At 33.2% G+C, this 17,996-nt stretch overlaps 1 long non-coding RNA gene across 1 annotated transcript; it reads left to right on the forward strand.

Moving 5' to 3' along the window:
* Positions 1-2,222: 2,222 nt before the first annotated feature.
* LOC111635653 lies at positions 2,223-17,255 on the forward strand. Its single transcript, XR_002758415.1, has 2 exons — positions 2,223-2,435; positions 17,149-17,255. It is a non-coding gene; the product is annotated as an uncharacterized LOC111635653 (long non-coding RNA).
* Positions 17,256-17,996: the final 741 nt, after the last annotated feature.

The raw sequence follows: 17,996 nt of genomic DNA on the forward strand, positions 1-17,996 counted from the left end.
AAGTACCCATGCATATACACTTTATATTTGAAAAATCTCTCTTAAAAAATTACAGATTAATATGCATGTAGATTTCTCACCCTTTTCGACAAAAATAAAAGAATTAAAAATTACAGTAGAGTAATATCTATAAATTAGAAATACACAAGTCAGTAAAGTTTCTGTTCAGCCATTTCCTAAGGATTTATTCACTTTACAAGCACAAATTTAATCGCTTTCGATGTTCTTGTAAGAAAGGATATCACGTAGCCAAAGCGAAAGTAGCACTACGATTGACATCAGCGCCACCTTGTCTGTGACGTCACTAACCTCGATGTATGGACCGAACGGTTATAATGGAGGAATATAAGCGCTTTCGACACTATATTTTCTAGCCACTGTACTGAAGACTGTGTGTAATGCCGAATCGAACGTTTTTGATACTAGATCAACTTCTAAAGTATATATTTTTTGGTTTTTGTATTTTTCAATATATTTATTTTGTTTGTAAAAAATAAAAAAATAATAATTTTTAACGATACAATAGCCACGATTATTATTTTAAAAAGTTTTCGTTAAACTTAATATTGACGAAAATTCAACACGAAGCGACACGCAACGGAGAAAAATTTCAACATGGGATAGGTTAATATATTTTTTCGTACATAATCGGTTATCCGAACAACCCCAGTCCCCAATTGATTCGGATAAACGACGCTCTACTGTAATTAAATTAGAAAAGAAGAGGAGGTCTTTATATTAAGTCTTTCTGACCCCTTTTTTTTTTTACTCTTTCCGCTCTGTGGGCACTAAGAGGGCCTCTTAAAGCAGGCCCATTATGGGTTCGGCCAGGCCTACAATGGGGCGACCGGATGATGAGGGACGGGGCCCAACATGTCCGAACGGATCACCCCCGCAAAATTCCTGGATATTTTTTGATCCGTCCGGATTCGATCCCGGGTCCCCCAGAGCGGTAGGCTGCCACCTTGACCGCTCGGCCATCCGACCGTCGAGTCTTTTTGACCTGTGGGCACTAAGAGGACCTTTTTTTTAGTAAGCCTGTTATGGATTCGACTAGGCTCACAATAAAACGGTTGGGTGTGAAGGAATGGGGCCTGACAATATCGGAAAAGACCACCTCCAAAAAAATTCTTGGGGTTTTCGAACCGTCCGAATTTGATCTGGGTCCTCCAGAGTAGTAAGCTTTACCTAACGGCCATCCGGTTGCCAAAGAAAACTTTTGACTATCGACTACTTTAAGGATTCCTAATTCTCTTATCGACTTTTTTAATCGATAAGAGAATGAGGAATCCTTAAAGTGGTCGATAGTCAAAAGTTCTAGACTTTCTACAGTGAAAAACTTGTAACGCCAAATTTTCAACATTCCGGGAAAGTGAAAAAATACAATAAAAATTTTTGGCTTTGAACACGTTTTATCGATTATGAATTAAAACCATTGACCTTAATAAATTTTCGGTGTTAAAGCAAGTGTATTTTTAAGTTTTAAGAGTTAAACTTGCGCAATGGCGCTTTATCCTACGTGCAAAAAGGGCAATTGCTTGGGGCCCCACTAACAAGGAGTCCCAAACCAATCTTTGATAAGAAAATATTTTTTCGAAAAAATTCCCCCGAAGAAAGATATATGAAGCCAACACTATATGTGGGACCTGTAATTCAAATTTACCTGGCTCCCACGATGCCATAACGTGCCACTGGATATAAGGGCTAGAAATCAGTGATTTAATGAGGTTTTTATTCTAGAGTCTGTAGTCTAGATCAGTGATAAGCAATTTTACCGACTGAGAACCTCAAGCGAATTAAGTTTAGTTTCTGGCGAGCCGCCATAGATTGCAGGGGCAGCATATAAGGATCTCGCGGGCCGCGGTTTGCTCGCGACTGGCCTAGACCATCGATATATACATTAATTAAAAATTTGTTTCCATAAAAAATTAGAACAAATGAGTTTAATATTCTTGTTTTCTCCGCTTTACAAATTATTAATTTCGATTCTATTTATATACGAAGCATTTTTCGTAGATTGAGGTTTAAAAGATCTGAAAACTTTCATTTTAAACCAATATAAAATTATTAATTAGAAAATAATTATAATTATATATACGAACAATTAACTTTTTTAGTAACTCAATACAGTATATATACTGTAAAATATAATTTTATCGTTAAAATAAATATTATTATTAAAAATAATATTCCTCCGTCATTTTGCTAACACCAGAGGGAGAAGTATATTCCATCGTTTTGTTTTGTGATCGGTAGATGTTCATGTAAGAAGAAAGGGAAGAAAAATTTTTAATTTTACGATTGAAAACTGATTCGTTTTCAAAAAAGAAAACATGGCATTAGCATCGGCAAAAGCTTTATTGGATGAGCTAATGGGTCGTAACAGAGATTTGGCACCGACAGAGAAGAAAGGATCCAATTGGGAAGATCCTGAGGTTAGGCTTAAGTAATGAGTGAAATCCAGTTTTTAATTTCCATATCTTTTTTGTTACAGATTGATTGATACGTTCTCCACTAATCCATATTTGACCAATATAAATGTTATTCGATTTGTTTTTATATGACAGATTACATTTTTCTTCGTATTATGATGATGATCTATATTCTCCATTGAAAAATATGATTTGGAGAAAATAGTGATGAATTTTTTTCAAATATTCCTGTCTGGATTGTATAAATTGTTATGTGAAAATTATTTAGTTTTTTGTTTTGTAATTTGTGTATGAAGTAGTAAAATTAATATTCCTCGTATTTTAGTGGACGACTGCCGAATGCTTGTTAGAGTGCAAAGAACGTCTAAAACTCGATAATCTAAAAAATGGCAAAATTATCACTAGCTTGTCGAGCGAACGTTTTCGTCTGCTTTTGGAGGACGTCTTTGGGCTAAAGATCAAAATGAATGACTCTACAGTTGTGACTGAGCAAATCGGTAGCTGTTATGTAGCAACCTGGATCTGCTGAATGATAAGTGATGTTGCGTTGAAACAAAAAGCCTCGGTTGGTTTTGGGTAGCGATAGATAGCGTAAATGAAAGATGCTGCCAAATGTGACATCAAAACACCAAACGTGTTCTGAAAGAGTGCTACTGTAGAGGGCATTTGGCATAAAAATACTCGACGGCTCCGGAACTGTCGAGTCTGCCGAACGCAACTGATATAACTGCACAATTTTCAAGTGATCTGGTTTGTGTGCGTTGTTGCCTGCCAATTGGTGGAGATGATTCGAACAATGTACAAAAGATAAGTGTGGTTTTCGAACAATTTTGGATATTTGGGTGCCTGCCGATCGGTGACTGTCCCTGTGGGAATGTGTGTGAGTGTTTAAGGAGAGTGGAGGAATACTTTCCACACATTAGGGAAAGTGTCGTCGTCTTTTAAGTTGATGGCCTTTTTATTTGAAACTGCCTTGTATATCTCCAACAGTTTGAGATAGTAAAGTTGTGCTTGGATAGGAATCTAAGAGAGCACAACTTTGCGAGCTTTAACACTGGCATTTACACAAATTCATATGGGGACTGTCTTCATCGATTGCCAGGCACCTAAGTATCTGAATTGGATCGTTCGAAAATCATGCTCTCCTTTTGTATGTGATTTGAATCGTCTCCGCTGATCAGCAGGCGATGACGTACAAACCAAATCATTCAAAAATTGCACAGTTATATTTTGATCTTTAGCATGAAGATGTCCCTTGAAAGTGAATGATAACGTTTGCTTAACAGAGTGACAATTTTGCTGGTTTTTGGGTTATTGAATTAGATGTTCTATCCTCGTATTTTGTTACATTCTTATAACAAAATATGAGCAACATTAATTTTTGATTATATATGAAAAGTTTGGTAAAACTAAAGAAGTTGACTATTATACATTTTTTTTTAAATTTCTTTTTTAAAAGAGACATGTTTGATAGCCATTTCTAAAATATGTAGAATGTTTTGGGGTAACTCATATAAAAAGTGCTATAAACAAGAAAATTGTAAGACTACTTACTGAGTGTGCATCATTCAAGATGTCATTGCTTAAACTTGTTTTCATCATGGAGCAGCAGGATGGACAGCGTACAAAATGTGTGCTGTCCAACCTGTAGCAAGATCATGTAGTGTGACAGTGATTGTTTAGAAATGTCACGTGCCTCAGTCATGTCACAACTCTGAAGTATTTCCTGAGAACTTTCTTCTCACAAAAGACGCCATTCTTTTGAGGGTAAAATTTTGAGGCATTACATAATAAAGCAGTGATGCCATATTTCCTGACACATGATTCATCTCTCTTGTGGATTTCTTCAGAGTCCAAAAGGACTGAAAAATCTGCAGACCACAGTGTGATAAATAATGCATTAGTTATATTTCTGGTCATATCATAATATTCTATAACAAAACTCACTGAGTTAAGATTTTACAAGGACAATTTATTTTTCAAGGTTAATTTTTAATAATAAAGAAAAATAAAATAATAAATTATGGAATTACTTTAAAGTTCAGATTAAACATTTATAATTGTGTTATTTGTTATTTTTGTTATCTAAATTTTTATTTGTTACAGTTGTTATCTAAATTTCCAAAAATTTATATGTATATGTTTTTTATAACTAATCATTTTATTTTAAAATTTGAACTAACGTTATATAGCAATTATACATATATACAAGGTGTATCAGAATGATGTTTTAAAAATTTGGGGGATTGTAGAGGATGAAATTTTGAACGTTTTTGATATAAGGAACCCATAGTCGGAAATGTGATATAAAGTTTCTACAGCACTTTGCACTCGGTGTGCTGAATGAAACAGCAGAATACAGTATTTATGACAAGTTTTATTGACAAAATAGTAGAGTACAATCAAACTGTACATCGAATCAGTGCCTGCTCTGCTTTAGAGTAAATGTTCAATTTGACGACCACCAGCTTTGTTACATAATGTGCAACGATGAACCATTGTTTTATCCGACTCTCTGTAAGATACCATGCTCCCCTCTGATGGTATGAAATGCTGTAAAAATGCACATTTTACAGCATTTCATACCATCAGAGGGGAGCATGGCAACTTACAGAGATCTTACTGTGTTTGGATATACAAAAACTGTTCCTACAGGTGTTGCATACACAAGGGACTTTACATAACCTCAGAGGAAGAAGTCAAGAACAATAACATGACGTCAATGGACGGAAGGGTAGCTACAAAGTGAAGGGCAGTCAAGCACTTCCTACCGCTGTAGACACTTTAGTTCAAATTTCTGGCTATGGGTTCCTTATATCAAAACGTTCAAAATTTCATCCTCTACAATCCCCCAAATTTTTAAAATGTCATTCTGATACACCCTGTATATATAAGACTTCTGTTTGAAAATAAAATGTTTTATTTAAAACAACAGATGTAATGTGTGTCGGAGCTGTGCTATTCAGAGTTCTTATGTTCACAAACCAGTACTTTTTGAAAGTAAATAACTATAATACATTTGTTGTACATTACATTGTAAAACAAAGTTGTTAGTAAATTTTTTTTCTGATTATGTGGAACAACAAAGTGACACAATAAAATGTCTTGCTAGTGAAAATAATTATTTCTTAAAAATTAACTAAAAATGTTAAAATGAAATGGATATAACTTTACAACAGGTTTATAATCATAAGACTAGTGACTTTTATCATATCTCTAACTATTTGTATTAAACAGAGACCAGGACTATGAATCAAGTTTCATTGATTAATTAATAGTTTTGGTTTCTGTTTAATCAATAAAAGTTTGTGGACTACTGTTTATCAAACTGTGGTCCACAGACTGTTCAGAATCCAAAAAGAGATGAATCACATATTAGGAAATATGGCATCACTGCTCTATTACATAGTGTTGTATACAAATGTTGTGATGATGGTGGTGTAGAATGTTTTCGTTTAGACAGTCTTAAAGAACACAGTACATGCTTCCTTTCCAACAACAACAACACAAAAAATCACTTTAATATCTCCAAATCAGCGAGTGACTCTCTGGCACTCCACCATTTTTTGATAGTTACAATACTGGACCAGCCACACAGCTACTCACTTTTTTTAGCTCCCTGGTCAGTACACACACTCTCTCACTCTACACACCCCTAACTAGGCGGGACAATCTCCCCCACACTCCCGGGGACACCATCACCTCACCCACCCGACATGTGTGATCAAGCTGTGGACTGTCCATCACCACCTGCCGACATCCACACACCTGACACATGTCTCACACATGTTACCCTGAACTTAACACATGGTGTCTCCAAAGTTCAGTCTGAAAGAATGAAGTTTTTTGTTAGAAGAGTGTTCTCAGGAAATGTCAGAGATGTCTTGTGGCTGATGCAAGTTACGTTTCTAGATTTCTATAGATGGAAGTGACATCAAAGTGTTTGTTTGTTTTGTTAACTTATGGCAATGCAACACTTGGGTAATCTGCCTATGGGGATGCCTTCTGGGAGGTCTTTTTAAGGGTAACTAACTATTCAGGCATTACAGACATGGAGAAAACCCAGAAAACTCCAAGTGGTCTGCTCATCCTGACAAGGCACAAACCCCATGACAAAAAGACAAATTGCCGCCCCTTACATTTATTTAGGGAGAAACATGTAATATAAAATTAACAATCAAGTAGTACAAAACAGTAAAAATTAAAATGTACCTGTACCTAGTTACGAATTGTTAACTAGATACATTTTTAATGATAATACAAAAATGTATTATTGTACGATCAAACAAAAATCCTATATCCTATAAAAACTAAACAAAAGTACATCAACTATACTAAAATCAAAAGAAACTTTTTTTATTAACTTTTTTAAGTTTACTTGATCGGCAGTTTCATGAGTAAGCGCCAAAATGGCCAAACTATTAAGATGATTTTGTGTGGTAGTGGAATATAAAAAGTTTAAATTAATTTTTATTTAGAGAAACTTCTTTCTCCCACTAGCTACAGTTATTGGTATGATTGGTAGTATTTTTAAGGTGACACTAAGGTTTGGGACAAAATTTAACATTGTTGCTTATGCCATTAAGTGGTCCAGTTGTGATGACGACAACACCATGCCAGGCGTGCAGCCTTGTGTCAAGTGGTTAATGGCAGCCTGACTTCATCTAACCTGTTGTGAATGGTTCAGGTGGACACTGATGCATCCATTGATGGCAACAAGTGGCTTTGGATATCACATGCCATGGAAAACTGGTCCTGATGGGCTGTTTGGCAAATCTGCCAGTCTGTATGCTCTGTTATGTGCTGGTGTGATTCACTCCTTTTTTGGCATGATTCCTCTGTCTGTCATGCCACATTGCTGGATGATACTCATGCCCAACACATGTGGTAACTGGATGCAATGGAGGTCATGCAGCTTCACCACCTCCAAAAAAATTCTTGGGGTTTTCGAACCGTCCGAATTTGATTTCGGGTTCCCCAGAGCGGTATGCTGCCACCTTGACCGTTCGGCCATCCGACTGTCATACCAAGACGGACTATAACAATTAATTTTCCTATATACTATTCTTAATACTAAGTAGTTATCGTTTGTTTTGTTAACTTATGGCAACGCAACATTTGGGCGATCTGCCTAGGGGGATGCCTTCCGTGAGGTCTTTTTTAAGGTTAAGGGTAACTTGCCCCTTTCAGGCGTTACAGACGTGGAGAAAACGCGGAAAACTCCACGTGGCCAGGCGCAACCCACGACGGAACTCACAGTGTTCAGAGTACAGAACCACTTGACCACTGGTGGACCTGAATAGTTATTAATTTGCTATTTCAAAAGGATTTATCAAACTACATTTGAAAGTTGACTAATAGATTTCTTTATTAAACCAATACGTACTGTACATCAGTAATAATAATAATAATAATATTATTATTAGATAAAGAATGCTTACATCCCACAGTACAGAAAGTAGACTATAGAAAGAAATTAAAATATTAAAAACAGATATTGAATTTATCATCGAAAATATCATAAGGAAAAGTTAAAATCACCTTCCCCCTCTATTAAAAGAGAAAAACAAAAACCCAACTATTGAAGGGTATTGATGAACCCAAAATGTACAGTACATATTGGTATTATATATATATACCCAAATAAAATAATTTATATATATATATAAATTATTTGTTTTGGNACATCAACTATACTAAAATCAAAAGAAACTTTTTTTATTAACTTTTTTAAGTTTACTTGATCGGCAGTTTCATGAGTAAGCGCCAAAATGGCCAAACTATTAAGATGATTTTGTGTGGTAGTGGAATATAAAAAGTTTAAATTAATTTTTATTTAGAGAAACTTCTTTCTCCCACTAGCTACAGTTATTGGTATGATTGGTAGTATTTTTAAGGTGACACTAAGGTTTGGGACAAAATTTAACATTGTTGCTTATGCCATTAAGTGGTCCAGTTGTGATGACGACAACACCATGCCAGGCGTGCAGCCTTGTGTCAAGTGGTTAATGGCAGCCTGACTTCATCTAACCTGTTGTGAATGGTTCAGGTGGACACTGATGCATCCATTGATGGCAACAAGTGGCTTTGGATATCACATGCCATGGAAAACTGGTCCTGATGGGCTGTTTGGCAAATCTGCCAGTCTGTATGCTCTGTTATGTGCTGGTGTGATTCACTCCTTTTTTGGCATGATTCCTCTGTCTGTCATGCCACATTGCTGGATGATACTCATGCCCAACACATGTGGTAACTGGATGCAATGGAGGTCATGCAGCTTCAGGATAGTCTCATTCCTTAGATGTTAACTGGTGGTATTCAGCTCGGTGTCATCTCTGAAGCATTTTCTATGATTCTGATAGCATTTATGGCCCAAGTTGGCTGCAGATCTTCATAGCCTGAAAGTGTGGGTACTATATGACCCAGTGTATAGGCAAACTTAATAATTTGCATATCTGTCATCTATACCAGTCCTGCAATTTGCATTTGGCTATGCACATTCCTTTGTGATTTTGCAATTTCATTTTTGAGAAGTATAAATACAATTAATATTTTAATTTAACTACTAATTTCCTTTGTCTAGTAGTAGTAATAAAATAAACTTGGAAAAAATTAAACAGAAAATATTATTTGTATTATGATATTTTAATACAGTATATTATAAAATCATAATATATATTATGATTTTATTATTGATATTGAAATTCTTTCTGTTTGATTTTGTTTAAAATGTTGTAACCTTTTAAACAGGATTTTGTTACAAGTTTTGCTTGTTTTAATATTTTAATTTGTTAATGCATCATCAATTATTTTTATGATTTTGTTGTGAATCAATGATTTTAATATTTGATGAGCCATTAATTAATGTTCTTTTATTTTAACTCACGATTGGAATTTAAAATCAGCATGTAACCTATCATTGCACAACCTGCATCTCCTTTCAAATTATCTTTCAAATACAGATTGGTTATCCACATGAAATTATAGTAATTCACAAAAAAAAAAAAAACAATATTATTGACATGCATGTGACTATTTTTCATTCATCAATCTCTCAAATCTTGACTCTGTATTTTACACAGGAGATCATTTTCAAGGTGAAGTCTATTTCTGTATTGTTTCATTTGTGACCATAGAAGAGAAAGTTAATTTACATGAATATTGTGTTGCAAGGGCGTCATAATTTTAAAGCTTTATTCGTAATTTGAACATTCTTTTTCTGTTTAAACCAAAACTGATGTAATCGCTATAAAAAATATATGACTTTTAACATCCCATCAGTAGGTATTTTCAACAGATTTGAGTTCCTTCTGAAAAATATTCAAGTAATTGTTCTTTTTAATTTTGTAAACTATTTGCATCTCCAAAAATATCTGTAAAACATTGACAGTGGCATCTATAGATATTGCATATATAATTTGTTAAATATAAAGAAACGAATCGAATTTATTTTCTTTCAGTATAGTTAACAAAAAGATAATTTTTGTTAGAAAATCCTTAATTTTATTCCTTCTGTGATATTAACATTATGACTTTGTAAATTATTTATATTATGGTTGGTAACTTATACTATATATTACTTAATCCCATCCATAAATTAGTAGTGATTCATTGATGTCATATCAATGAATCATACAATGAAGAATTGTTTAACACAGGGGTGTCCAACCTTTTTGTTTCTCTGGGCCGCATTGGAAGAAGTCAAGGAGATTTGGGCCACAAGTTTATATAATATATACTTGTAGCCCAATATACAAGTATATTTAAGGATTAACATGTCTAGATTATAATAATAAATATTAAAACTTTATCACGAAAAAGGATATTTTAAAAAAAATTACTTCTATAGACACTTTCAATTGTTACTTAGAATATATATAAATTCATTTATTTTTCTAAATAAAGCTGGAGTTGTGATTCAAAGGATTGTAGACCCAAATGAGGGGGAAAGGACAAAAGATAAAGAAGTGAGAAAGGTTGGAAAATTAAGGGTCAATATTTGCATAACAAAAGATCTATTTACCCTTTCTCACTATTTTTTATCTTTTGTCCTTTCTCACCTTTCCTTCCTTTTCCCAAATTTGGGTCTATAATTCTTTGAGTCATAACTCCAGCTTTATTTAGTAATCCTTCCTCATTCACACATCTCCAAGTATTTGAAAATATTTCCTTTCCGCTCAAAAATAAAATATAAATAAAGGTTTGCAGCTTTGTGAAACTTTTTTTTTTGAGTTTTTTGAGAATATTATATAAACTTGTGGCCCAAATCTCCTTGACTTCTTCCAATGCGGCCCAGAGAAACAAAAAGGTTGGACGCCATTGAAATAAATAAATAATTAAAAAATTAAAACATTTGTCTGTTTTGCTTACATGTTTATTGGGCCGCATTGGAACTTGCCTTGGGCCGCGGGTTGGACACCCCTGGTTTAACATGAACACCCAGAGTGGACAATTTGTCCCCTGTATAAAAGTTGGTTAATCTAAACAAAACAATATTTTTTTATAGCTTAGTTATGTCTTAATTTGAGTATTGTTTTTTTTTTTTTTTTTCATTTGTATGTGTTTTATTTTTTGTAAAATAAATACTGTAATTTCAAATCTGCTACTCTGACCACACTATTATTTTGTTCTATTTATTTTTCTTTCCTCTATGTGTATTCGTATTGCTTGGATTAAGGTCCAGTTTTCATTTACATCCTTTGTTTTGGTCTTTGTATTTATTTGTTTGCTTTTGTGTGATCATTTTTGTAAATATGGCCAGATTTCAGTATTCATTTAGTGGCTTAGAAGTTTATGAAAGCTCATGTGATAACGCATGAATCCCCCCATGCTTCCACACCACTTGACCGAAGGGTTGACATTGCTTTGGCTATGGCTACATTAGGATAGCAGACACTGCAGATCAACTAGGGTTGTTTTTGTTTAATCTCAGTGTTGTTATTGTGAAGTAATGTGAGTGGTTGCATGTGCAGGAGATCAGTTTTGGGATCGAGGAGATCTGAGAGATGGCAAGTTGTGTGGAATAGGTTGAAGAAATGGCGCATTGGAAGTGAACCACTCAGATGCCAGGTTAACAACTAATAACTATTTATTTTCAAAGAAAAGCAGTACATGATACAAACTTTGTAATATATTAAATTAATGGATCTATATAACATAAGTGGTCACAAGAGAGTTTGCAATAAATTGCATATTGGCATAAATACCTGGGATTTGGTGAGATCCTCTAAAAGAACGAATGAAGGTGATGGGTCAGACTGTCTGTTACTTGATTTATCACTGGAGAAGGTCAGCAGGTTGGGAAATTTGAGATATGGTGGTGTACTCCTGTTGTGATTGAGACTATTCTGTATTTGGAGATGATGGTAATCCATATTCAGAGGCACAGAGTTCTATGTTGGTTGAGGAATGGGTGACAACTTGTTGAGTCAGGGAGGAATGGGCGGTGACTGCCCCATTCAGCTGTCAGTTCTGATATTAAAACAATAGCGCATGACTGGGAGGTCAAAGGATCATGGGAAAGCATCACTTTTACCATCAAGAACATGCAAACTAAGTTCTCAAGTAGTAACGAATAATCAATAACGTTATATCCAAAATACATGGGTAGGCTGAAAAGTAATGCACACATGCTTGTAGAATACGAACAAAAACAAATAGCAAGATTGGGAAAAAAGTACATTAAAGTACAATTTTTAAGCTTCAAAATCATGTATTTATTTTTTAACATAGTCACCGTTAATGCTGAAACATTTCTCCCAATGTGTAACAAGTTTTTTCATACCATCACTGAAAAATTCTTCCAACTTTTCTCGAATACAGGACTTGACAGCTGCCTTCACCTCATTGTCCGAGGTATAATGATCACCCTTAAGGTCTCTCTTGAGTAGAGGAAAATAATAAAAATCGCAAGGCGCAAGATCAGGGGAATAAGGAGGGTGTGGAATCGGTTCAAACTTCACATTTCGCAGAGCCTCTCCAGTTGCGCGCGAGGTGTGTGGACGAGCGTTGTAATGCTGCGAAATTATTGGCACCAGGCTGCCTCTAACATGACAAACTGAACATTGGAGGTGTTTTAGAGTCCATATGTACTGAAAAGAATTAAACATTGCAACGAGGGGCAACGGTAATTGTGTGTAGCAGTGATCGGACGTCTGCTGCGTGTTTCATCAACAATTATGGCTTTTCCAGGCTCGCGACCACGAAATTTTATTATCCATCGATTTACAGTCAACCTATCAACAGCATTGTCATTATAAACAGTCTTTTAGTGACGATGAATCTCAGGAGGAGTCACTTTTTCAGCAGTTAAAAATTGGATAACAGCATGCTGTTTAACTCACATTGACATAGCACTAGAACACGTCTCCATATTTCCGCTTCTCAAAATATACTGAATGAACGCAACAACCTCAAACTGCACATACGCATAGAGGGGGAGTGTTGCTTCCATATGCCACCTGGTGCACTTCTGAAAATCATTTCATTCGCGCTATACAAGCATGTGTGCATTACTTTTCAGCCTACCCTCGTAAAAATGATGAAATCGAAAAACGATTTTTTGTTAAAGTCCAGGTTCTCACACTCACATTATAAGTGAACAAATTATAAAAGAATTACAGAATGTTCCTAACAATGATTCAGATAGTGGAGAATTGATTATGACAACAATGATTTTGATTATTTTTTTGTACCTGATGATCTGATAAATAAGTCTGGAATTTATGAGACTTCTAGTTACTTAGAAAATAATTGTGACATTACTAACACAGTCTTTTCTAGTCAAAAAATATACTTCATGGGCAAAGCATGATTGAGTTTGGAATCATAATGTTTCTCACAGAGGCACTAAGCATTCAGGACATAAGATTTTCTGTGTGACAAATTTTGATACAAAAGTTGATGATGATGATCAATATATTGCACCAAACAACAGTTTATGACATAACAATCAATATTTATCAAGCCAAAAAAAGAATATGTATCTTTGTTTTCTTTAATCCTGCAGTAACTAAAGAGATTTGTGAAAACAGAACACCTGAACCTTATTATATTATAAAAACACAATTTATCGTGCTGATATTCTAAATAATAAGGTCATGTTATATATCAAAACATTGTCTAAAAATGCCCTTTGAATTCTTTTTGTAATATACTAACTAGATTTAGTTTCAATATATGCATATTTATACAATTTATGCTTGAAGAAAATTTATACAGAAGCTCATTGAAGTAGTTGAAGAATAATTTATCTTCATTTTTCAGCACTGTCTAGTAAAGAAAGGACAATGTTCTCAAACAAATGTAAGAAAATAACAATTGTTAGAAAATTACAAAAAAAAAAAATAGATGGTCATTAAACAAAATGCTTGCCTGAATTTTGTATACATACAAAACTTGTCATTATTATGTAAATTGTTTAAAAATAAACAAAATTTTTATTCAATTTATTTTTATAAATCCATTTTCAAAACTTGAAATACTCAAAAACTTCAAATTATTACAAAATAAAATGTGAGAACTGGATTTAACTGTAGGGGACAAATTGTCCTCTTTGGATGGTCTAGGGCAGTTTTTTCAATCTGTGGGTCGCGACCCCCAGAGGGGTTGCAAAGCCTTACACGAGGGGTTGTGGATTAAAAAAAAAAAAGACAAGTGTTTGTGGGTCCTACACTACAATAAAAAAAACTATAATTTCAGTGAGAAGGCTGTGCCTGTTTATTTTACAGTACAATTGGTTTTTCTATCAATATTTAAAGAAAGAAAATTAAATATGTAGTTTTTAAAATCACTGATATAGTTTTAATATGGCCCTGGGGGTCGCCAGAATTTTTTAACTTGTAAAGGGGTCGCGTATTCAAGAAGGTTGAAAAACACTGNTAAAAAAAAAGTAAACGAAAAAATGTATAATAAAGTTGTGATTGTTGCAAGGAACATATTTTACCTAATAATTTTTTAATACTATTAGTTTGTGATACATAATATATTATTTTTTCTGCCATAATAACTAACTTTTTTCTGTACCCCTAAACAACCTATCGCGTACCCCTAGGGGTACGCGTACCACAGGTTGGGAATCGCTGGTCTAGGGTAAAGAAAGTCTGGGTGTTTTAGTGTTAAAATATTTAAGTAATCAAAATATTAGTAATATATACTAGTTTTAGAAGTTAGAGTTGCAAAATAATTCAACATATTCAGATTTCTCATCTTTTAGATACATTCGAAGTTTTGTTTTATATTCAAAAACTTTTGTCAATATATTTCTTGAAATGTGTAATCTCTTTAAGGTAAAGAATTTTATAAACTTGTATCTTTATGTATTGTTTGAAAAATATGAGTTTGTATTGCTTTTTCCTTTCATGAAATTCACAACTATAATTATAGTCCAAAATGGAATTCAATTAGAATATAGATTTGTAAGGTAATATGGTAGTATAGGAAACGGTGCATCCATGTAGCATTTGATATTGTTTTTTGATCTTGCAATGACCACTTTGACATCCTGTTGTTCCTTGGTGTTTTCAGAGTATATGGAAATGCACTTTGTCCAGTCAGTATCATACATTGCATAAATCATTTTGAATAAAGTATTCCCAGTTGTGTTAGTTTCTAGTGTTTTCCAAAATAAATTGTTTTGAATAGTGTTCTTTGCATCATATCGTTGAAACTTACAAATAATCATTGACATCAACTCAATTAAAAATATCTAGATTTGTCAACTGTAAAGAGACATCTACTAATTTTTTCTAAATTTTAGTTTTTCTAATTTTATTGAGAAGTTGATTTGCAAATATTGTTGATCATATCATAGATTTTCTATTGCATTGTGTTGTCAAACATAAAAATAATTTTGAGTTTTTCATTTTTTGTATCATTTTTACCAAGTCAACAAGCTGATAGTGTAAAATTAGAATTTAAACAATTGCAGCTTGCCTTCTTTTAAAAGACAAAATGCAACTTAATTTTTTGTTTGCACTGGATACCTGAGTAATATTTTATTACTGATGGAGAAGAGCTTTCAATATTTTTTGAAAAGACAAACCTTTCAAAATTTTTTGGATGTTTGTAATACAGTGGGCCCACTGATGGCCAAGCAGTTCTATTCCCTGAACACTGGAAGTTTGCTTGTGGGGTTCGTGCCTTGATAGAATGGGCTGGCCACGTTGTGTTTTCTGGGTTTTCTCCGTGTCTGTAATGCCCGAATAAAGGCCAGTTACCCTTAAAAAGATCTCCTGGAAGGCATCCCCCTAGGCAGATTGCCCAAGTGTTGCATTGCCATAACTTAATAAAACAAACAATTGTAATATGGTGGCTTCATACTTTCTTGAGATAGTACTTCGCTGTAAATTCCACTGTTGTTTATACTTAGAAATAACCATGAAACCACACAAGATAATTTTTATTATAAAGTCCCGTTTTTTAATGATGTAGAAGGTTCCTCTGATGATTAACAAGAGATTAAACAATTTGGCCAAAAATAGGAGATTAAGCCATTGCTCTGTGTAAATGTTATCATGTAATGATTTTTTTTAAAAACTTATCCGTGATTAGAATGAAATAATCATTGACATCAACTTTTACCAGTTTGTCTAATGCTTACTGCACATGTTGGTCTTGAATAAAATTTAGAAATGTCTTGCACTTCATTTCTAGCTTATTAAGTATGGGCAAACCATTGGTATTTCTGGAAGACTCTAGTAAGTACACTAGCAGCAATATAATAAAACTGTCTGCTATTTTGTTTANACATAAATTGATTGCTTATCTATCAACCATAGTATCATTACTTATTTTCAACTGTCAGAGCTTAACAAAGTTATTGTGAAAATAGAATGTTTGTTGTTTTATGAAATTCACATAGCACATGCATACTTTAATCTAAAATTTGAGAATTAACTTACCAGTAGCAACAAGTTAAATTGCAATTAAGATTTGAAAGTTAAATCAAGAATTAATGCACAGTGAAGATTGATTTTAACTGAACTCTTGGTTTAAATCTTATTCCAGATTTACGCTGAGTTGGTGAACACAGCTGATAATAGAATCTATGAGAGTTGATTGAATTAAACCTTAGTTTGTCCTCCATTGTATTTCAAATATTGTATTGCTATCTTTTAATGTTTTTGCATCTATTTCAGTAGATATGTTTTTTAATAAAAGATCAGATTTGAGCCAGTTTAGAGACCCAAAATTCATTTTCAGGCATGCTCCATTTTATTAGTAGGCTGCTATTATCAGTTTAGACAGGTTTCAAAGTGACTATAACAAAAGGCTTCTATTGTACTAAATAAATACATTGATTCAACAAAATATCAACATCAAATCTGTAATATAAATATTTGCATATATGATGATAACTTATTTTAAAAGCTCAGATTGCAGATGTTATAGGCTGAAATTTGATCCATGCTAATTTTATTTCTAAACTTCTGTAAATTATTTGGCTGTTCAAATAAATTTGGAAAAAACTATAGAAGCTGTGCAGTTGATATGCCAATACTTAATATATTATTATACAAATATAGTATATTTTTTATAAATATTTAATATATTGTATAAAAATCTCCTAGGTATATAATACTCTTCACTTCTCTATGGAAATAAGAGTATTAACCAATTATCTTATATATGTTAGAACGTCTGAATATTTTGGAAAGATAACAAGAATTTAATACTTAGTTCAAATTAATATTCTAATAAATAGTTTTTATTACAGGTATGCAAGCATTTTTTAGTGAAATTTTGCCCTAACGAACTCTTTATAAATACAAAAGCAGATTTAGGACCTTGTAGTAAAATACACGATGAAAATATGAAGAAAGAGTAAGTTATTGCTTATTCAATTTTTTATTATTATTTAAATATTTAAAAGTAGAGGAGATCAGATTTATTTTATAAAATGTTTACTGTATAGATCAGTATTAAAAAATATGGATACTTAATATAAAAAATAGATATACCATTACATTTTGATGATAACTCTAATTTTTTTTTTAAATTATCAAAATGAATTTGATAAATTTTAAAAATTGAATTAAGAACAATATTGAAATTAGATCTGTTCAATTTTGAATTTTAGAAACTGAAAATTAAGCTTAAGACTCTTTTTCACATACAGTTGACCCCCCTATAACATGGTAGATACGTACCGGTTTTTATGAATCCATTTTCTACGAGTCCAGCCAATCATAGCTCGGCACATATGCAGTTTACGACTACGGCTGTTTGAAAGGTTTCTTCCATAAAATTAATCGATTCTAGACTAATTTGACTCAACATTTCCAAAATATGTATAATTTTTTGGGAATAATCCATATAAACTATGCTATAAACAAAAAATTGAAGGATTACTTAACAAGTATGCACCGTTTGATGGCGCCATTGCTTAAGCTTGTTTTCGTCGTGGAGCTTGTCATCAAATGGCGCTCATGTGCTTCCTGATAAATTATTTTTTTTTGCGAAAAATTCACTGAACTTTGGAGACATCATTAATATAAATATAATTTTTATGGACATTAAATAATAAATGGTTTTTAGTAGGTCTGCTGCTCGTTTAAACTCAAC

Source organism: Centruroides sculpturatus, unplaced genomic scaffold (genome assembly GCF_000671375.1).
Source record: "Centruroides sculpturatus isolate CEXI.00-Female unplaced genomic scaffold, Cexi_2.0 scaffold738, whole genome shotgun sequence".
In the NCBI taxonomy this organism is placed as follows: domain Eukaryota; kingdom Metazoa; phylum Arthropoda; class Arachnida; order Scorpiones; family Buthidae; genus Centruroides; species Centruroides sculpturatus.